Source organism: Myotis myotis, unplaced genomic scaffold (assembly GCF_014108235.1).
Source record: "Myotis myotis isolate mMyoMyo1 unplaced genomic scaffold, mMyoMyo1.p scaffold_m19_p_3, whole genome shotgun sequence".
NCBI classification, from domain to species: domain Eukaryota; kingdom Metazoa; phylum Chordata; class Mammalia; order Chiroptera; family Vespertilionidae; genus Myotis; species Myotis myotis.
Genome location: NW_023416335.1, coordinates 100118391 through 100127844, shown reverse-complemented (window position 1 = coordinate 100127844; position 9454 = coordinate 100118391). Strand labels below are relative to the sequence as shown.

Here is a 9454-nt window from a genome sequence, read left to right as displayed (position 1 = left end):
TCTAGTTGTAGAATTTCCACTCAGCCAGCCTTCCTGTGGTTCTGGATGATGTCCGTTCTGTCTTTTAGTTGTATTCTTGAAGTGGTTGTGCTAAGCAGCAATCTCTGGCATTTACCTATGCCGCCATCTTGGTTTTCTCCTCACCAGTTCCGCAGATTCACCGGCCTACAAGAAAGAAGATTCTGAAAGGAAAGAAGAGAGAGAAGAAAAATGAGTAAAGAGTAGGAACAGGAAAATGGTAACAAGAAAAGATGAAAGAGAAAAAAATTATGAAAAGGTAAAAATAAGAAAGGGAAAGCAAAAGAAAGAAAAGAAAAAAGGGGAAAAATAGAGTTAGAAAAGGAAGGAATCAAATAAGAGATATGAAAGAAACAAAAGATAATAGAAAAAATAACAATAATAATACCTAAGCAATAACAAATAAAAAAATAAAAAAAATGGAGCCCAGGTGGTGTGGCTCTGTGGTTGCACATCAACCTATGGACCAGGAGATCATAGTTTGATTCCTGGTCAGAGTATATGTCCAGGTTGCAGGCTTGATCCCCAGTGTGAGGCATGCAGGAGGCAGTGGATCAATGATTCTCTCTCATCACCCATGTTTGTCTTTCCATCTCCCTTAGTCTCTCAAATACATAAATATATATTTCCATCTCCCTTAGTCTCTCAAATACATAAATATATATATATATAAATATATATATATATAAATATATATATATTTATATACACACACATATATATACACACACACATATATATATGGTCTGGTGCACGAAATTTGTGCACTGGAGAGGGGGTGTACCTCAGCCCAGCCTGCACCCTCTCCAATCTGGAATCCCTCAGGGGATGTCTGACTGCCGGTTTAGGCTCACAGGGATCGGGCCTAAACCGGCAGTCAGACATCCCTCTCACAATCTGGGATTGCTGGCTCCCAACCACTCACCTGCTTGCCTGATTGCCCCTAACTGCTTCTGCCTGCCAGCCTGATCTCCCTTTAACCACTCCCCTGCCAGCCTGATCGATGTCTAACTGCTCAGCTGCCAGCCCGATCGCCCCCAACTGTCCTCCCCTGCCAGCCCGATCGACCCCAGCTGCCCTCCCTGCCAGCCTGGTTGCCCCTAACTGCCCTCCCCTGAAGGCCTGGTCGCCTCCAACTGCCCTCCCCTGCTGGCCTGGTCACCCCCATCTGCCCTCCCTGGTGGCCATCTTGTGACAACATGGGGGCAGCCATCATGACCACATGGGTGTGGCCATCTTGTGACCACATGTGGGTAGCCATCTTGTGATGACATGGGCGTGGCCATCTTGTGACCACATGTAGGCAGCCATCTTGTGACCACATGGGGGCCATCTTGTGCATGGGCATGATGGTCAATTTGCATGTTACCTCTTTATTATATAGGATATATACTAGAGGCTCACACGAAATGTGTGCAAGGATAGCCCTTCCTTTGGCTGCCAGCACTGGCTTTCCTCTGGCACCTGGGACCCGGGCTTTCCTCACAGCCCCTGCTCATTCCCACTCCTTCAATAAAAATATATTTTTAAAAAATAATGGAGGAGAAAACCAAGATGGCGGCATAGGTTAACGCCGGAGATTGCTGCCTTGAACAACTAATTCAAGGGTACACCTAAAAGACGGAACGGGCATTATCCAGAACCACAGGAAGGCTGGCTGAGTGGAAATTCTACAACTAGGAGGAAAGAGAATATCATACCCAGACTCAGAGGAGGCGCAGTGCTGAAGTGAAATACTCAGGTTCGGAGTGCGCACGGAGCGGGCTGGCGGCGGAGGGCGTGGTTGTTGTTTTCAACTGGGAGGGAGTTTCAGACTCTGAGCTCCAGATCCGGGCGAGTCTCTAGGACCCAGACTCAAACGGGAGAAGCGGGACTGTCTGGCTTCGGTCGGAACTCGAAGGCAGCTTTCTCTCCGAGGTTTGCAGGGTTGCTGGGACTCTGTGAGGCAGAGCCCCTAGGGACGGAACTGAGAGCAGCCATAACTGCTCCCTCCGTCCTGCCCTGTAGATCCCCGGGGATCCGCCCCACCCAAGCCCTGCGTAGAGCCATTTGCCGGATAGCCTCAGGCAAACGCTAGATTAGCACCACCCTAGAGATCCAGCACAGAAGCTCTCCCACTGCAGACACAGCTGACTCTCATAGCCAGTTAGCCTGGAGGTCAAATCACCCCCACTATTGCCGACAACAATCAAGGCTTAACTACAACAAGACTTCGCACAAAGACCACTAGGGGATGCACCAAGAAAAGATAAAAAAATGCAGAGACAAAGAAACAGGACGCAAATGTCAGAAATGGAAGATATAGAGCTCAAAACCACACTTTTAAGGTCTCTCAAGAACTGTCTAGAAGCTGCCGATAAACTTAGGCCCTCGAAAAGACTGGTGAGACCGCTGATAAGTGTAGTGAGATCCTCAAGAAATCTAATGAGACCCTTGATATTGTGATAAAGAACCAACTAGAAATTAAGCACACACTGACTGAAATAAAGAATATTGTACAGACACCCAACAGCAGACCAGAGGAGCGCAAGAATCAAGTCAAAGATTCGAAATGCGAAGAAGCAAAAAACACCCAACCGGAAAAGCAAAATGAAAAAAGAATCCAAAAATACGAAGATAGTGTAAGGAGCCTCTGGGACAGCTTCAAGCGTACCAACATCAGAAGTATAGGGGTGCCAGAAGATGAGAGAGAGCAAGATATTGAAAACCTATTTGAAGAAATAATGACAGAAAGCTTCCCCCACCTGGTGAAAGAAATAGACTTACAGGTCCAGGAAGTGCAGAGAACCCCAAACAAAAGGAATCCAAAGAGGACCACACCAAGACACATCATAATTAAAATGCCAAGAGCAAAAGACAAAGAGAAAATCTTAAAAGCAGCAAGAGAAAGAAACTCAGTTACCTACAAGGGAATACCCATACGACTGTCAGCTGATTTCTCAACAGAAACTTTGCAGGCCAGAAGGGAATGGCAAGAAATATTCAAAGTGATGAATAGCAAGAACCTACAACCAAGATTACTTTATCCAGCAAAGCTATCATTCAGAATTGAAGGTCAGATAAAGAGCTTCACAGATAAGGAAAAGCTAAAGGAGCTCATCACCACCAAACCAGTATTATATGAAATGCTGAAAGGTATCCTTTAAGAAGAGGAAGAAGAAGAAAAAGGTAAAGATACAAATTATGAACAACAAACATGCATCTATCAACAAGTGAATCTAAGAATCAAGTGAACAAATAATCTGGTGATCATAATAGAACCAGGGACGTAGAAAGGGCATGGACTGACTATTCTTGGGGGGGAAAGGGGTGTGGGAGATGCGGGAAGAGACTGGACAAAAATCGTGCACCTATGGATGAGGACAGTGGGTGGGGAGTGAGGGCGGAGGGTGGGGCGGTAACTGGGAGGAGGGGAGTTATGGGGGGAAAAAAAGAGGAACAAATGTAATAATCTGAACAATAAAGATTTAATTAAAAAAAATAAAAAATAATGGAAAAAAAACCCACACTAAGTGAAGTTTGTCTCAGATCCTGTTCTTATGTTGTCTGAGGCTATTTTGTGCGCTGGTTTCAGGTCTCCTGGTAGGTCCTCTTGTGCTAGCCAATGTCAGAAGCTGACCAAGTTTGGCCCTTGGCACCCTGTTTGAAGCTTCAAGGTATCCACAGATTGTGGCTGCCTTCATTGGGCTTGGCTGCCTAGGAGATGGGCTAACCTAAGCTCCTAGGCCAGCTTTTTAGCAGCATGGGGCCCTTAGGCAAGGCAGCAAACTTCAGGAAAGATGATGGGTGTGTTCCTGGACTATTTCCTTGTCCTTGGTCAAGCGGAGTCCCTCTTAGACCAGCCAGTGGGGGGTCTATCTGAAGCCTGGAATTTCTACTAGCTCTCCTTTGAGAGGGAAGTGCCAGCCAAGTTCCTGGGAATGTGAGGGGAATGTCCCTGCCCCAAAACCAGACACTTTTTCTCCCTGAGACTGCTGCTCCTTGTGACTACTGCCTCCTTAGTCTGGGTCAAGATGCAAGGTGTGGCACAATGGATTCCAGAGAGGGAGGGTTAGGTGTATTGCTGTTGGGAGGAGCTTCTGTCTCTCAGGAGAAATGGCTGCTGCAATATTTCATGAATAACTCAGCACTGGCATCTCAGCAGCTGCCCTCCCCATGACTCTCAACTTCTTCCACCACTATCTTTTCTTAGGTGACTCCAGTCCATACCGCCTTCCCTTAGCCAAAACCTAGGGTGAGTGTCTGTCTGCAAATGAAAATACTGTGCACCAGCCCTTTAAAAAAAAGTGGCTTTTCTGCAGAGGGCTCAACTTCCTGGCTGCTAGAAGCCCTGCTGCTTTTTGCTGCATGGGCGGTTATTGCTGTCTGACTTGTCCCGGCTAGGGTGTCCTGCCTGGGGTCCTGGCCTATATATTCTCTGGTTGAACCCCCCCTCCCCCCGCACCTCCTTGGCCCACCACTCATGAGAGCTGGGCCAGCTCCTCACCACACCCCTCTTCCTACTAGTCTCAAGGGTTTCTGTCCTTCCTTGTATAAAAGTCTCCTTTTTAGACAGTCTTCAGATGGTATTTAAGGGTGAATATTCCCAATTTAGTTCTAATTCAAGTTAGATTCTGGGTGTTGATGGGAGAAAGATCCATCTACTCTGCCACCATCTTCTAATCTAGACCTAATTTGTATTTTTAATCCTTTCACCTTTTCACCTAACCCCCAAATTTCCTCCGAACTGGCAACTGACAAAATGTTCTTTGTATCTATGAGTCTGTTTATATTCTGCTTGCTCATGTATTTTGATTTTTAGATTCCACATACAGGTGAAATAATATGGTATTTGTCTTTCTTTGGCTTATGTAATTCAGCATAATACCTTTTAGGTCCACCCTTGTTGATGCAAATAGCAAGATTCATTCGTGTTTTTCTTTTTATGGCTGAGTCATATTCAATTGTGCATATGCATCACTTTCTTCTCCATTCATCTGTTAATGAACACTTAAGTTGCTTCCATATCTTGGCTATTGTAATTATGCTGCAATAAACATAGGGATGCATATATTAATTTTTGATTTAGTGTTTTGGGTTTCTTTGGAGAAATACCCAGAAGTAGAAATTCTGGGTACTTTTATGTCTCTTGATATAGCCTTTGTTTTAAATTTATTTTGTCTGGTGTAAGTATTACTACTCCAGTTTTCATTTTTTTGTTTCCATTTTCATGAAATATCTTTCTCATCCATTTACTTTTAATCAGTGTATGTCTTTCCATCTAAAGTGATTTCTTATAGACAGCATGTGTAAGGATCCTGTTTTCTTATCCATTCAGCCATCCTATGTCTTTTTTTTTGTTTGTTTCTTTTTTTTTCTTCTTGTTTTTTTTTTAAATTAAATCTTTATTGTTCAGATTATTACATTTGTTCCTCTTTTTCCCCCCCATAACTCCCCTCCTCCCAGTTACCGCCCCACCCTCCGCCCTCACTCCCCACCCACTGTCCTCATCCATAGGTGCACGATTTTTGTCCAGTCTCTTCCCGCATCTCCCACACCCCTTTCGCCCCCAAGAATAGTCAGTCCATTCCCTTTCTATGTCCCTAATTCTATTATAATCAACAGTTCATTCTGTTCATCAGATTATTTCTTCACTTGATTCTTAGATTCACTTGTTGATAGATGCATGTTTGTTGTTCATAATTTGTATCTTTACCTTTTTCTTCCTCTTCCTCTTCTTAAAGGATACCTTTCAGCATTTCATATAATCCTGGTTTGGTGGTGATGAACTCCTTTAGCTTTTCCTTATCTGTGAAGCTCTTTATCTGACCTTCAATTCTGAATGATAGCTTTGCTGGATAAAGTAATCTTGGTTGTAGCTTCATGGTATTCATCACTTTGAATATTTCTTGCCACTCCCTTCTGGCCTGCAAAGTTTCTGTTGAGAAATCAGCTGACAGTCGTATGGGTATTCCCTTGTAGGTAACTGAGTTTCTTTCTCTTGCTGTTTTTAAGATTCTCTCTTTATCTTTTGCTCTTGGCATTTTAATTATGATGTGTCTTGGTGTGGTCCTCTTTGGATTCCTTTTGTTTGGGGTTCTCCGCGCTTCTTGGACCTGTAAGTCCATTTCTTTCACCAGGTGGGGGAAGTTTTCTGTCATTATTTCTTCAAATAGGTTTTCAATATCTTGCTCTCTCTCATCTTCTGGCACCCCTATAATTCTGATGTTGGTACGCTTGAAGCTGTCCCAGAGGCTCCTTACACTATCCTCGCATTTTTGGATTCTTTTTTCATTTTGCTTTTCCGGTTGGGTGTTTTTTGCTTCCTCGCATTTCAAATCATTGACTTGATTCTTGCGCTCCTCTGGTCTGCTGTCGGGAGGCTGTATAATATTCGTTATTTCAGTCCGTGTATGCTTAATTTCTAGTTGGTTCCCCAATATAAGATCGAGGGTCTCATTAGTTTTCTTGTAGATCTCATTAAGTTTATCGGCGGCTTCTAAACAGTTCTTGAGAGACCTTAAAAGTGTGGTTCTGAACTCTATATCTTCCATTGACAATTTTGTCCTGTTTCTTTGTCTCCGCATTTTGTTATGCTTCCTTGGTGCACCCCCTAGTGGTCTTTGTTCGCAGTCTTATAATTAAACTTTGATTGTTGTAGCTAATACCAGGGAGGGTTTGACTTCCAGGCCAGGTGGCTATGAGAATCAGCTGTGTCAGCAGTGAGAGAACTTCTGTCCTCTAGGGAGGTGCTAATCTAGCCTTTGCCTGAGGCTATCCAGCAAAAGCCTCTGTGCAGGGCTTGGGCGGGGCGGGTCGCACAGGATCAACAGGGTGGGCCGGAGAGAGCAGTTATGGCGGCTCTCAGTCCTGTCCCCAGGGGCTCTGCCTCTCTGAGTCCCAGCACCCGCTGCAAAGCTCAGAGAGAAAGCTGCACTCGCTCTGACCGAAGCCAGACAGTCCCGCTTCTCCCGTTTGAGTCTGGGTCGCTAAAGACTCGCCCGGATCTGGAGCTCAGAGTCTGCGACTCCCTCCCGATTGAAAACTCCAACCGCGCCCTCCGCCGCCAGCCCGCTCCGCGCACTCCGCACCTCAGAATTTGACTTCAGCACTGCGCCTCCTCTGAGTGTCCGTATGCGTTTCTCTTTCCTCCTAGTTGTAGGACTTCCACTCAGCCAGCTTTCCTGTGGTTCTGGGTGATGTCCCTTCCGTCTTTTAGTTTCACTTTTGAAGTAGTTGTTCAAAGCAGCAAACTCCGGCGTTAACCTATGCCGCCATCTTGGTTCTCCCCATCCTATGTCTTTTGATTGGAACATTTAACTCATTTGCATTTAAAGTAATTGTTGATAGATATGTATTTATTGCCATTTTATTATTCATATATTTTCTTTTTAAGGAAGACCCTTTAATATTTCTTGCAATACTGTTTTGGTGGTGATCTACTCCTTTAGTTTTTCTTGTTTAGGAAGCTCTATTTCATGTTCAATTTTAAGTGATAGCCTTGCTAGGTAGAATTATCTTGGTTATAGGTTCTTGCTTTTCATTTCTTTGTGTATTTTGTGCCAGTCCCTTCTAGCCTGAAAGTTTCTGTTTGGAAATCACGTGACAGTCTTGTAAGTGCTCCCTTGGCAGTAATTAACTCCTTTTACGTTGCTGCTTTAAAGATGCTCTGTCTTTAACCTTTGGCGTTTTAATTATTATGTGTCTTGTGCACCTCTTTGGTTTCATCTTGTTTGGGATTCTCTGCTCTTCATGGACTTGTATGTCTATTTTTTTTCACCAGGTTAGGGAAGTTTTTAGAGATTCTTTTTTGCTCTCTCTCTTCTTCTGGTACACCTATGATACAGATGTTGTTACACTTGAAGAGGAAGGAAGGAATGCTTCCAAATTCATTCTATGAAGTCAGAATTACCCTGATACCAAAACCAAAGGCATTAAAAAAAATACTAGTGGCCAATATCCTTGATGAATATAGGTGCAAAAATTCTTAACATTGGCCCAGCAGCTTGCTCTGCCTGGTCAGTGCCCTAGGCCTTCAGTGTCACCATGGACACAGTGCCACTTACACCATGGCTTGGGTCCTGACTTCACCATAGCCTCTAGGAAGTCTTAGGTCCTCAAAGCCTCTTTTAGTGCTGGAGATAGGGCTTTAGGCAGCATTTCAGTGGTGACAGACCCTCTGGAATGGACAGACTCTTCCTGAGCAATTTTGCCTTGTCTGTCAGCATAATCATCACATTTCATTCTGGTGGCAGGGACTCAGTTCTGAAATCCATATAGAAAAAGCACCTAGATCCCAGTCTTTCAATGGCTTCATGATAAATCAGAAGCCTCCTCTTGAACTTAATGGGCCTCTAGGCAAGATGCCCCGACCACTGAGATGTACCACCAGGCATTCAGCTATGATAATGCTCTGGACCCAATGCCCGTGATTCCACCATCAGACATGGGCAGCATCCCCTAGAAGTCAGTGATTCCACAGCACAAGTATCAGCACGTTGTCAGGGTGGAGAAAAAAGAGGCAGTATATTCTCTCCTGTCATGATTGTATCACCGTCATTGACAATATGAACAAGGGTCTCATGGTAAAGGCTAAAGCCACCTATGTCATCATGTATTCTCTGATGACAAAAACAGACCCAGGAGAGCATTCAGCATTTTGAACAACAGGCAGGACAGAGGGAGAGAGATGCTGGATAAACACCCAAGGTCCTTACCACTGAGGGGACCAAGTAACTTTGAATGACAGAAAAACTCCAAAAAATAAAACTAGAGTGAAGAGATTATGAGAGAAGAGAAGCTGCTGGCCTCAGCCCAGTCCACCCCTAACTCTTCCCCTAAGCAGAAGCTTAGATGCTGGTTCTCTGCTGGCTCCTCCACAGCCTCACCTGGCCCAAATCTTAGCATCATTAATTCTGGAAGATAAATGGGATCTCTTTGGACCAGTATCTGATTTGGGAGGGTGTTTTGCCACCTAGGCCTACAGAGGAGCCCAGAAACCTTCTCCAATGGAACTGATCCATGTGCAGGCCACTTGACTGGCCAAGGATCCAGCAACCTTTAAGCCTCTCAAGATGGACATCCCAGTGATTGAAGGGAAGAAACTACTGCCAAGGACTCATAATCTCTAACCCCATGACTTGAATGTGCTCACACACACTTGCTTCTAGAGTTTTCTCTTTCAGGGACTCTGCACCCACTTCCTTTTTACTTTGGCTCTGACACAGGCAAGATTTGGGGTGTTTTTTTTTTTAATTTTCACTTTTGTTGTTTGTTGTTTTTTAAAAACCGCTTAAACTGAGGCTACAGCTGGAGACATAATTGGTTTTTGATGAGGAAAAAATAAAAAAACTTGTCCTTGTGGGAGAAGCCTTTGTGTATTGCTTTAATTTAAAGTTAGACTTAGAGGGAGAAACCAAGATGGCAGCATAGGTAAACACCGGAGTTTGCTGCCTCG

At 44.3% G+C, this 9454-nt stretch overlaps 1 pseudogene; it reads left to right on the top strand.

The window, feature by feature from the left end:
* Positions 1-8312: 8312 nt before the first annotated feature.
* Positions 8313-9167, top strand: LOC118650510 (annotated as a pseudogene).
* Positions 9168-9454: the final 287 nt, after the last annotated feature.